The sequence below is a fragment of the Channa argus genome, chromosome 1 (genome assembly GCF_033026475.1).
Source record: "Channa argus isolate prfri chromosome 1, Channa argus male v1.0, whole genome shotgun sequence".
NCBI lineage: Eukaryota > Metazoa > Chordata > Actinopteri > Anabantiformes > Channidae > Channa > Channa argus.
The window spans coordinates 33,948,056-33,960,634 of record NC_090197.1 but is presented as its reverse complement, the minus strand read 5'-3'; the positions used below and the strand labels follow the sequence as shown (position 1 = coordinate 33,960,634).

The 12,579-nt window shown below is 37.7% G+C and overlaps 1 protein-coding gene and 1 long non-coding RNA gene across 3 annotated transcripts in view; one reads left to right on the top strand and one right to left on the bottom strand.

The window, feature by feature from the left end:
• pank1a (pantothenate kinase 1a) overlaps positions 1-12,579 on the bottom strand; it is a 283,668-nt gene that overhangs the window by 137,120 nt on the left and 133,969 nt on the right. The window lies entirely within an intron of this gene.
• Positions 1-12,579, top strand: part of LOC137132141 (uncharacterized) — a 78,720-nt gene that overhangs the window by 51,451 nt on the left and 14,690 nt on the right. Inside the window, exon 5 of one of the 2 annotated variants that reach the window (XR_010915075.1) lies at positions 9,125-9,243. This is a non-coding gene — a long non-coding RNA (uncharacterized lncRNA). The remainder of the gene's footprint in view (positions 1-9,124; positions 9,244-12,579) is intronic. The other variant, XR_010915074.1, reaches the window with a different exon arrangement.

Genomic DNA, 12,579 nt, shown 5'->3' with positions numbered 1-12,579 from the left:
GTATACAGGGTCACTGAATGTTTGAGTTTGATGTAAGTCATATGGCACGGGTTTTAGAATCAGTGCTTTTCAAGGCAGATAATCACCTCTCCAAGATTTTAGACTGATGCAGCTCTTCCTCACCCACATCAAAACAGCAAATGTGCGAACTTCCTGAGAAATTACAATTGTCAATCTTTTAGTAGAGTTTTATAGAAGTTTTAAAGCCCAGGAGCCGCTTTAATAATAGATGTCACATTAGCTTTTCTTTTAATTAATCGCCTATCTGTATGTGCATTCATGTTTACAGCTCTCTGTGTGCTAATGCAGTAGCCAGCTGTACGTGCTGTACTTTGTGTGTGTGTATGTGTGTTTTGCATGCTGCTAATCATCTCTGCTGAATGACCTTTACACATTCAAATAAGACATTTTAGTGTTGTTTAAAATACATAACAAAATTTAATTGTTTAATATGAAAGGCTACATTCTTGCAGCAGATGGAGAAACGGTTTTATACTGTGACACAAACTTTATATCTGACATCATGTAAACTTGCAGTTTCAGATCAGTCACCTCTGTTCACAATTGGCCCATATACCTTATATAACATTTAATAATCATCATTTAGTGTAACAGCAGGCTTTTTATTCATTTACTTATATCCTTGATTTTAAAAACATCAGCAATCTGCAGCATTGGAGAGGTCAATATTTCTCAAACTGTATGCCCTACATCACAAATGTTATGACTCCTGAGCTTTAGGAAAAATTTGATTTTTTTTTTGCCTTTTAAACCATGTAAATGTAGAAAAAAACAATCTTGCATTTATTTATGTTGTGGGCTGTGAATGATGGAGGCAGGAACAAAAACATTTTATGGACTGCTATCACCACTATGGAGCCAAATGGGAGAAAATGATCTCGTGCAATAAAGCAAATGCAACTTGTGTATTTTTATTTTGTGGTAGAGTGTGAAAACACAGCAGGTGGGAATAAATCATGTCACAGCTGCGAGTCTATACAGCTTTGTTACCTAATATTAGCAGCATTATATATTCACTTTCACAACAGTTATTAATGTTTGGTGTTAAAACATGAAATTTCTGTTTGTTTCAAATTGGAGATAAACATGTTGTAAAATGTAAAATAAATCACCTTATAAGCATTACCAAATTTTATTTATGCCCCAGTTCCCACTCACATTGCATCAATCTCTCACATCCTGATGAAAATAAAAGGTTGTGTTGATATGTTAAACATTTTTCTTTTTTCTGTTCCCTGAATTTCAATTAACAGGAGGAATTTATCAGAAATTAGTGTGTGTGTGTGTGTGGGGGGGGTTCTTTCTTTTTTTTAATGAGTTTGTAAAATGAGTTATGGTTATGGAGCAGTTCTGCCTCCTGAAATGGAAAATCAAGTGACACGAACACAGGCAGATATTTATCATGTATTGTTGTCTGGAAGTCACCTCCTTCCTATACTGCAGTGAGAGGTTTTTTCTGCTTAGTAGAACAACAGTGTATGAGTCTTGCTGTTTAAAGTTATTCGCCCGGTTTTGGGGAATTGGGAAGTGAAATTAATTACAGCAGCTTGTTGTTCTGCTTGTCAGATTCTAGTGTTTAATAGGATGGAAATTGGAGCATTGTTTTAAGGATGTACCATCATCATCAATTCATGTTTTTGAGCTTTTAGTACAGACTGGTGCAGCAGCATGGAATAAGCTGCAAACTTTTTTATATACTGAGTGTGAATAGAGCTTTAGCATATCCTCCCTTATAGGATTATTAGTTATAGGATTCGTCATGGCTCTTGCGGAAATGTATTTTTTGTATTTTGTATTTATTTTTGGACAGTATACAGAGTGCAATTACCTTCCATTACATTTTATCATTTGTTAATTTTTTATAGTTATTCTGAAGCTGAAGATGTTTTTTTTTTTTTCAGTAAGTGTCCTTTTCCCTGAAATTATGCTTCTGTTTATAACAAAGCAAAGATGCTGCAAAATACTGCAAATTGGACAGTTGCTGTTTTTGTAGTCTGACTTTTTTTGACAACTTTATTTGGTTGCTCAATTGTGTTTGACTTTGCAAGTTTAATTTGGATTTTTGTTTTATACACAAATAAAAACTATAATATACTATAAATCCTCCCACTGCTGTTAGCACATACTGTCATTTGACCTGCTGTATCCCAAAAACCTCCTGTTGGCACACGTTCATCAGAACAAATCGCAGTTATTGACAACGTGTTCAGATTTTTTCCTTATGTTGTCTTGCAGTATATAAAACAGAGGTTAGCATTGAGACATGACCATTTCCTCAATTTGTGATCAGTATTTATTTATTTATTTACACATCCATTCTGCCGTTATTTACAAAGCCGGTTATGACCATGGTTGACATTGAATGAAATTATTGCTGAGCTGTAATAGGCTTCAAAGTGGTATTGGTTGGAGTTCAAGTTAACAAACAGCATCCTGCAAAAGACTTGGCTGTGTAATCTAGTTACCATGTGAGCATCTTAATCAAACATTGTCGAAGGATGTCACGCATGTATGGCATGTGATTTATTTTAAGTATTGACCAAATGAATTCACTGTTGATGTGCCGGCCTCTGATACTCTTGTACTTTTGCACTATTTTCATACACTACACTGTGACAGTGCAGTGCTGACACTAAGCCAACTGTCCAACTGCGACAAAAAGCTGATGTCGGCATCCACATAATGTGCACTCACGTAAATAGACTTCAAAGTTGCCTTTCAGATTGTCCCTAATTGACTCCAGACTCATGAGTAATGAATAAATAAATTTTTTTTTTAAGATTGGTAAGGCCCTGACCATTTCTGTAGTAGGAAATCTGGAGCTTATGCAGTATATATCCCTCTGAATCACAGTGTGCATCTTTCTACTATGGGTGGGTGACATGATGTCCACACATCATGTCACACGCCCATTGTAAAATGGGGGGAGAGGCTGTTTCATGGCCAGAAGCTGATGAGTCAGAAAATACGGTAGAACACCAGCAGCGGGGCGGAGGTCGAGCACTTACCCCTCTCAAGTTAGACAAATATGTAAACTTCCTGCCTTAAGAATGTTAAGGTCGCTCCACCATGTTTGTTTACGTGTCATTGTTTTAACAGTTGTCTTTTTTTTTTTCTATGCTGGTGTCTGTCAGAAGGACATTATCTAAATGAAGAAGGTGAATGAAAGATTCAATACTGGTGTTGTAGTTCAATAAATGAGGTTATTTAACCAACTTTAAACTGGTATCCATCTTTGTACCACAAGGCTGCAATAACTAAGAAACTAAACCTTTACCGTGCGTAACGATGCACCAAATTATGTTTTAAAACATTGGGCAGGTAGAGAACCGACAGTAAATATGCATAATGTTTGATGTGGTGTGTCTTGCTTCATGTGTAAATACATAAATTGTGCATCATAGTGTTGACAGTGTGTTGGGAAGGACTGTGTGCCTTTGACTTTGCCTGTCACAAAAAGTGCATCAGTTGAGTCTCATTAAGCAGAAGTGAAGATTAATCACTCTCTGGGTTTAATTACAGTTTAAATTTCTGTGATGTTGGTACTGTTAGAGTTAGAGAATTTGAATGTGTCATGTGAGAGCAGAAACGCACCAAGACATCATCAAAGGTATAGCGGCGGTTAAGTTGCGTTGCTTCCTTTTTGGCCAAAAGTGGTGACTTGAATGCACCGCAAAGACTACGGCCGACAGGCATCTAGCATGACCATCCGAACAAACAGACATGTTAGGACCGCTGCCCAGTCAACGCTTTGAATCGGAGTCCGACCAGTACCAACAGTCCAGGACACTCCACCAAAAACTAGACCACTAAGTGGTCACCAATGGGCGACTGAAGGCTTGCTGTGTCTCAGCTCTAAGATACTGAAAACCAGTGGCGTGTAGTATAACTGGCATCAAAATGTTTAGCTGCAATTTAGCTTGGACACCATGAGATGAAAGAGCACTTCCTAAAAAGAAATAGCTGATTCTGTTCTCTTTAACAATACAGGGTTTACCTTCAGCAAAAAGCTATTTAGTGGTGCATTAAATGGAAGAGCAATGGAGGAAGTCAGCTGGCATTGTTAGAGAGCGACAACAAGTTCGGGTTGGATGAATGGGTCAATAAAACACGGCAGACTGCAGTTCCTCTCCCATTTTTCAAAGCATAACTGTGCAGGTTTCATAATGTTAACACAGTTTATGGCTGTTACCATGACAACGAACATACCCTAATAGTGATTTTTAATTACTCAGATTTTTTTTTTGTTTAAGTACACTCATCCATCACCCAGCCAACCATGGAGCATCTTCTATATAAATGCTAATACATTTATTCTAATAGCAATTCGTAACTGTTGCGAACAAAAAAAGGGCACTGTCCTGCAGATATGGGCTTCAGATCACAAAAGATCTGTGTTTTCCAGGCATGGAGAGTGTTTTAATTTAATGACTTGTTGAAACACATATGTTGTGCTTGAGCTTGTTTTAACTCTCTGCTCTGTTGATACCGTGAGTCCAAAGTTTAGCCAAGATAAAGTTGGCAGGACATCTTCAGGCAGGGAGTCTAGGTGTAAACAAAGACCTTTAGCAGTACATACCATAGATAAGAGGCATTACTTTGAATGATGTGGTTATGTTTGCGCCAATGTGCAGGTTCCCAGGAATATTAGTCAGAAATTTGGCTTAGTCACTACAGCTCATCATTGCCTGCCATTGTCTCCATGGCAGTGCGTTTGTACTAGGAATCACTCTGCTGCTTGACGACTTTACCAGTGACCTGCATCAGAACCTCAGCTAAATGTAAATATGTTAAGGTAGACTATGTACTGAGAATTGAAACACATTGAGTCTGGATTTTCCCTGTGCTTCGCCGCCTCAGCGACTCACTTATATTAAACCTCTCACTTCCTTTTTGAAGCCGCTTTGTTTACCAGCCAACATGCTGTTTTTACTGAAGACCTCTGCTCGCTCACAGCCTCAGTTTACTGTTAAAATGGATGTGTCCTCTTCAGCATGTGTCTCCTTTGGAAAAACACACATCTGTATAACGTTTCAGTGCAGCATTTAATAATATTATGTGTAGGATGCAGGGCCTCAGTAGTTGCCTTTGATCATCTGCTAGTTTTAACTGAATTTTCCAAGTTAAGGCCAAACGTATTCTCTAATATTACTAAACCACGTCAAACCAGAAGTAACGGTGCCCTATTACATGGAGATTTTCCTTGTCATTTCACTGTTATGTAAATTGGTGGTGTCACAATTTCACCTTACAATATTTTACTTACCTAAATTAATGGCAGCTTAACCAACTACAATTTCAAAACTTCCTTGATCCAGTGATTTATAAAAGTGAAAGGATAGTTCTGCATAATAGCTACATTTGCTTCTTAATACATATTTAGCAGATAGTCCTACGTTTACATAGTATTAGAATTTATTCATCATAGGGTAAATGCTCTTTGGTTTCACAATTGATTTGCACATAGCAAATCATTATTACATGTCTTTATCACTTGTTCTGAACTTGTCCTACACAAGTCCTCAAACACACCACAGATTTCATTACACACGCACTCTAACAAAACCTGTGATTTGCTGAGAGCTTAGAGTGTGTGTGCTTTTTGGAAGATTGAAAAAGTAGGTTGAACTTTCAGATGTCATCTATGCCAAACCATAGATCAGTAAACTTTGGCTGGAGGCAGTGAGGCTATTGTTTCCATCAAATTTGCTCCTTTTGTTTTTTTTGGGAGGAGACCCAGGAAACAGACAACTCTGACCAGCTCTGATAGCTCAAATCATTTACCTAAAGCTTTATTTAAATGTAGCACTAAACACAAACCGCAGCTGTAGCTGATGAGAATGTTTTCCAGGTAATTGGACACAAAGCATTGGACAAATTAAACTGACAAATTAAACCTAGAGATAGTGGGTGATCTTTAAATGTCTGAAGTTATTACAGCTCATATGGGAACCCCATGGTTTGTACCACATGGCAGTCCAGATGTCAAGGCATTGACCTCATAACCACACATCTAAATCTCTGAGGTGCTAGACATAAAGTCTGAAAAGACATGTGTCCAAACATAACAAAGTTAGAGATGCAAACTATCTAAACCTCTTCTGTGCTACTGTCATGCCCATCCCTTTTGAATTTTAACATTTGCGTGAACACCTGTCTTTTGTAATTGTGTGGTATATTATTGTATTCGTGGTTACTCATCCAAATACTAATATTAATGTCTTTTGTCAACCAATCCATTGAATAAGTATTTTTTTTAGTTCTTTTTAACTTTGACTAATGAAGTCTGGTAATATTCAGTACAATAGTACATTATTAGAGAGAATTAAAATGTGATTGATAACCTTGTCTGCACTGTCACAGGACCACAATGTCTTCACACAACATGCTCATTTTGTTTATATTAGTCACGTTAGGTTTATTGTGGCCTCCTGCAGACACATTGCCACACATGATATTTCTGAATGTGAAACCTTAAACATTGACATACAGTCGCATACTTATGATCTTTTGAAGTCCTTTATTTGTATTTCATATTTTAAAGATGCCTTAATATTAAGGTGGACATGGGAATCAATCATATTTCACACATCATAAAAAGTCAATGGCAGGCCTCCAAGGGCTAATTTCACTGCTTCACTACTGCCTCCTCTCTTCAAATTGGCCTAAAAAGATGTTTCTCAGAGAATCACTGCAAATGGTGCTGCTATTAAACAGTGGTCCGATAAATTGAGGCCTGTATTGAAAAGTTTGGAAGAGCTGTAATATTTTATTTTTTGTATGTGGAGAATGTGGAAGCGTCATGTTCATCCAGGTAATTTTAAAAGTTGGAATCTGGAAGCATAAGGCCTCCAAAACAATAGACTACTTTCTTATTAAACAACAAAGTCTTATTTTCTGTTTCTAAATGTGTCAAAAACAGAATATGTGACGTGTGGGTGTGAAGCTCGGGACTTAAAGGCATGATTAAAGAAAGCTGTAGTGTAGTGTAACTAGTGTAAAGTTAAAAAAAGAATTACTTTTACAATGATTACCTTTCTGACATTACTTACCAAATAATATTCACCTCTATTAGCCTGAAAACATATATGTATAAATTTCAACTAATAAACAATAAATGTAATTGGGGTTTTCATTTGTTTTAACCCTAGGTATGAGTCAGCCACAAAGAAACAATAGTAGTAATAATAATATAGGTGGTAGTAATATGAGTAATTGTTATTTCCATTGTAATGTAGTCTTTGCACTACCTTTTGCATATCAGTTCAAATTTAGGTTATTGGATTATATTGCAATAAATTTGTACAGTGTGGGTTGATGCAGACAGTGACCCTCACTCCACCCCACCCAAGTGAGTTGTTGTTTCCTCACCTGACTGTGAGAAAAGAAAGCATGCAATGGGAAAGAAACAAAGAAGACAACTTGAAAATCAAGTCAAGTCTGACTTAATCCCTAATTTTGTTTTTCCACATACAAAAGATACCAAATGTTCTCGGAATTTAATTAGAGGGAGGGGTCTGCAGTGGATGGTGGAATTGACCCTGGCTATATTGGATATTTATTTTATCTACAGTAAGCTCTGTAATAGGAATGTACACAGGTAAAAGAAAATAAAGATTAAACAATGTGGTCTTTTTTGCAGCATCAGTGGGTGACTCATTTTAGTAGCTTTTACTTTTAATACTTTTATTTTCCTTGAACAAAATTGTCACTCACAACCTAAATTAAATTACAGCACATACCGTCTAAAAGTAAAAGATTAGAGAGGAGACAGATGAGAAGTTGGTCACCCACATTAGGTCTTTTTTCACCTTTCGTGTGTCAGACAAACATCCTCCAGGTTTAGTCGAAACGCTGCCCACACACAGGCCTCTTTGCATCTCTCTAGCTTGTGTGGGATGGCTTTTCAGACATTGCCTCATGTGTCAAACAAACACACATGAATGGTGAATGAGCTTTACTGCAAGAACACAAAAACACAAAGTTTTGTGACACACTTCAACCCAGGTTCCCATGGCTTTGAAACTTGGCGGAAAGCTTTTGTTCTGAGACTAGAGTACAAGCTAGAGCGATGTGAAAATGTGACTAGATTACACCAAGTGTGTGTCTGCCAGTGCTGTCCAGGTATATCACAGAATATTCTAAATACATTGTAGAAAGTATGAATTGACATATTTTCATGTATGTATGTTGTGTGAAACAAGGTGTAGTCATCCAGCATCTTTCAGTGGTTAACACATGAGAGATGAGATTCCTGTGATGAAGGCATCCTAGTATTTTAGAAAACACAATTCCGTGCGCCAGTGAAAACAGTGTCAATTCAGTTCTGTGAGTCTTGCAGTGGTTCTCAGATATATAATTGGTTCGTACATGCATGAAAAATATATGCATACAGACATTTCCGCACGGAAACGGGTATTTTTCAATAAGAGCGTGCTGTGTGTGTGTGTGTGTGTATGTGTGTGTGTGTATACATCCACACAAACCTTGCACCATTCATACAGAGATGTTTATGAGTCAGCTGAAAGGAGAATGATATCATACTGTGCCAAAGAAAAATTATAACCTCAAAGCGTGCACTTAATTTGAAGTCATAGTGTCAATTAATAACAAGATCTCAAGAATGACCCATATACTGTGTATTGATGCACCTATTTTACCCCTCAAATTATTCGCAAACTGATACATATTTAACATTTTTCACAACAGAGTGTTTAGCAACAGCGAATAAACTGCTTAAAACAGGTGAATGTATTGTTGAGTGTTCATAATTTGTGTGTGTGTACAGAGACTGATTTACAACCAGGACACCAAGTAAATGCCAGAAATGGGATTTACATAGTGAGAGTAGTTCTTAGCAGCGTTCAGAGACCTCACTTAAAAAAATCCTTTTCTTCCCATTTTTCCTTCTTTTCATCAAGCAATTACTATTGTAAAGCAAAAAGGCAGATGGTTCCACTTCCAGTTATTTTCACAATAGGCGACACACTGTGACCTGAATGCCTGAGTGTCTTCACAATTTACCTGCTTGTTTTGAATGATGTGGTTGCAGGAGTCAGTTATTACTTGCTATAATGGGGATTTTGTTTTTCTTCTGTTACAGGGCTAAGGCACAGGATTGAGAAACAGTTTCACCACAGGACTATATGACTGGTTTCCACCACATTCACCCATCCTGACAAGTGCTGGGGAAACCACCTGGGCAAAGCTCATCTGGTAGGAGTAAGCTACTCTACTGGCAGTCTGATCATTGTCTTGTTGATAATGTCAAACATTTTTATCTGATCTATGATCACGCACTATTACTTTTGAGTGCAGCAGCTAGGGGAGTTGCATTTGGTGAAGTGAGATGGGGTTTGTATGTTATAAGCTACAAGTCACAAGCCTTCTGTACATTATCCTGTTTATGCTGTGCCTGCTCATTTCCAGTTCTTGGTAAGAAGTGATCAACCCACACTGATGTCATTTCTCCACAACCAACTCTGCTCAAGTCCTGGCTCTGTTTTTCTTCTTCTTTTGTTTAATTACTGAATATTCCGTGGAGATGTCGAGGCCCTTTAAGCATCTGAAAACCGCTGTGCTTAAGATATGGAAATTACAATACAATACACACCACACTGAACATAGCACAATAACCTACAGTAACACACCATAGTGATTTGTAGAAAATCAAATTTCTTTGCGTCTAAATTACATAACTTCTGGTCTACGACTGGTATTGCAAACTTTGCACGCAGCCCGGGGTCCCAAGCAGTTGACTGGCTCTCCCACTGGCACGGAGCTCCATTGGGGGAGCCACTCAAAACTTTTGTGTCAGTTTATTTATATATATATATATGTCTGTATGTATATTCAAACAAGACAACAACATGCTTCATTTTCTGCAGTTCTAATATGTATGAGCAAACAGCTGAGCTGCAGGTGAATGGAAGATACAGAAAATTATGCTTTTTCAGTTGTCACACACACGTCAAACCAACAGAAATGCACTGATATTAATCAGTGCAGGTGTCTACACAGTGTATGAGATAGCATGTCACTTATGTCATATGCATTTAAATATTTCCTGCATTTACACATATAAGCACAGTGACTGTGTGGGCTACTTAGCTTCAGTGTCAATGTTGTGTAGTCCCCTTTGTCACAGTGGAACCCACACAAATAAAATAAAAACTGTCTATTTGCAGCAGACATTTTGACAGCAGCCATGTGGAAAATTATGTGTTGAAATTTAGCACACTAAAGAAAAAACAAACCAAGATTTTAGATTGTAAGGCGGCCAGGTTACTGATTTTAAGGTAGTTAATATTGCACAACAAATGACAAGCAATCTGGCACAATTCATCCCAATTCAGTGCTGGCTAAGCTTTAGACTTTGTTCTCTCTCCTGTGAAACAGGACTGTGATTGATTCCTAATGTAATTGTCTGGATGATCCTAAGATTTTAAAATAGTTCATGACACTAATTAATATGAATAATGTAGTGATGGCTCTAGTTACTCAGTATCGACCTCCGTTTCCCCTGCGCTTGACTATGGAGTAAAGCATTTATCACAAAACCCATAATATATTTGGTTCTGTAGCCAGAATTTGTTTAGTTTGGCCTTTTAGTGGGAAGTAAAACATCATGAGAAAACAGTTTCGAGTCACATGACCCTAAAACATGTAGCACAGCAGCAGCACCTGTGTGCCATTTTAATAAACTGTAGGACATCCCCAACCTTTTTTTTAATACAGAGGCCTGCACTAAGTTGACACAATGTGTATGAAAACTGAAAGTGAATCAAGTCACTGCTGCTGCCTGCCAAATAGTGCAAATTGCAAATTTGCTGCTAAATCTTCTGTCATTACCTCCTCCTCTTCTTCTTCTCACCCTTTCTACTCGCTGAGCTCTAATCCCATGCCTGCTGCTTCCTACTCTCTCCTGCTGACTGACTGACGGAGAGTGCAGCAGTGGCTCAGATTAATTGGCTAAAGTGGAGTCCATCCATTCATCACAGAGTCTTAATGATCAGTGTTGTAAGAATCATGGTGTCAGACAGCGGCGGTAGTGGTTAAGTGTCAACTCCCAGAAGCTCATACTTTAAAGTGGAAATGTGAGTTGGCTGCTTTATGCATAACAAAGAGCGGGAGAGGGAAACTGCCTGGCAGCAGAGATGCTACCAAGAGCAAAGAACTATATGAAAGCTGACAAAGCATTTATTAAAACTACAGTTTAACTTGTGGAGTGAGTGCAGCAAGCAAGTCAAGTGGAACTTTTATTGAGGTTTATATTGATCATTTTGGGTAATATAAGATGTATACAATAGATGTCACACTGATTTTATAAGTGCGATAATGGCTTCAGCTGGACTTACACATTATCACAATACCCCTTTTGGAGAACTCTGATTTAAGTGGCCAATGAAAACACATTTACGCCTCCTTCACAGTTACTTAAGGGTGTGATTTGACTGCAGTGTTTTCTGTCAGGTTGTTGGAACAGCTAATCTTGTATTACTTTTCTTTTATTGTTTCTACATTTATTCTACAGTGCCCGCTCCCACTGCTGCCCCCAGAAGGGATGGGTTAAATCCAGAGAACAAAGTTAATTATAACATGTATCTGTAATATATGTTCTCAGTGACAGGGTTAAATGGGAAGATTGATTCTACTCCTACTGATTCTTCTTCTAAGTGCAGACCATCTTCTTGGCTGGGGCAGTGGATTTCTAACTATGTTTTTTCTTGTAGGAAACCAATAAAGATCTTCCTTAGTCAAAAATCAAAAACACATTTAAAGCAGAAGCTTTTGTCTGAAAGTGGCATAATTTATTTGACTGTCTCTGTGTGCGTCCATGTGTTCCCTGGGTGGAAAGTGCAGCATGTCTATTTCCAGTCCTCTTCCCTGCTTTCAGTCCTTACATGGCCTTTTGGTCAAACACACAGAGATCAAGAACAAAAGCAGCAGTTGTCAATTTTCCCTCTTAAAGGTCTTGTGTAAAAGAGCCTTTATTCTTTAAGTTGTTTCAGCAGCTGTGTGTGTGTGTATGTGTGTGTGTGTGTGTGATGAATACACCACCTCTCTTGTTCTGGTTTCAGAAATTTTATCTTAACATCCATCTCCCAAGTCAGCAAATCAGCTCCCTCTCCCATGAAATGTTAGGGAAAGGGTGGGTTAATAAAAATCCAGTCAAAAGTAAATCATTTATTCAGAATCTAAAGTGGAGTTTATCCACCTCAAAAACATTTGATGCTTTTTTAAGTCTCTTAATACACTAATTAGAGCCTACAAACTTGGGCATTAATAAGGAGAATGAGAGGCACAGGATTTTACAATCAAAGTAAAATGCAGTATTTACTAAAAAGGGTGGTAAAGTAATGTTTTCAGTAAATAGAGTTGATTTTATAAACAAAATAGCAATTAGTGCAGAGGTTAAGGAAAAGTAGGACAGTATGGTAGTTGGTTAGTGAGATGTAAGCAAGTGCAGATAGTCATTGTGCCTTTTTTTTGTTTGATATGAGCATTTAGTTCTTTTTCCCAAGTGATAAAACGTGTAACTACCATATAGACTAAAGT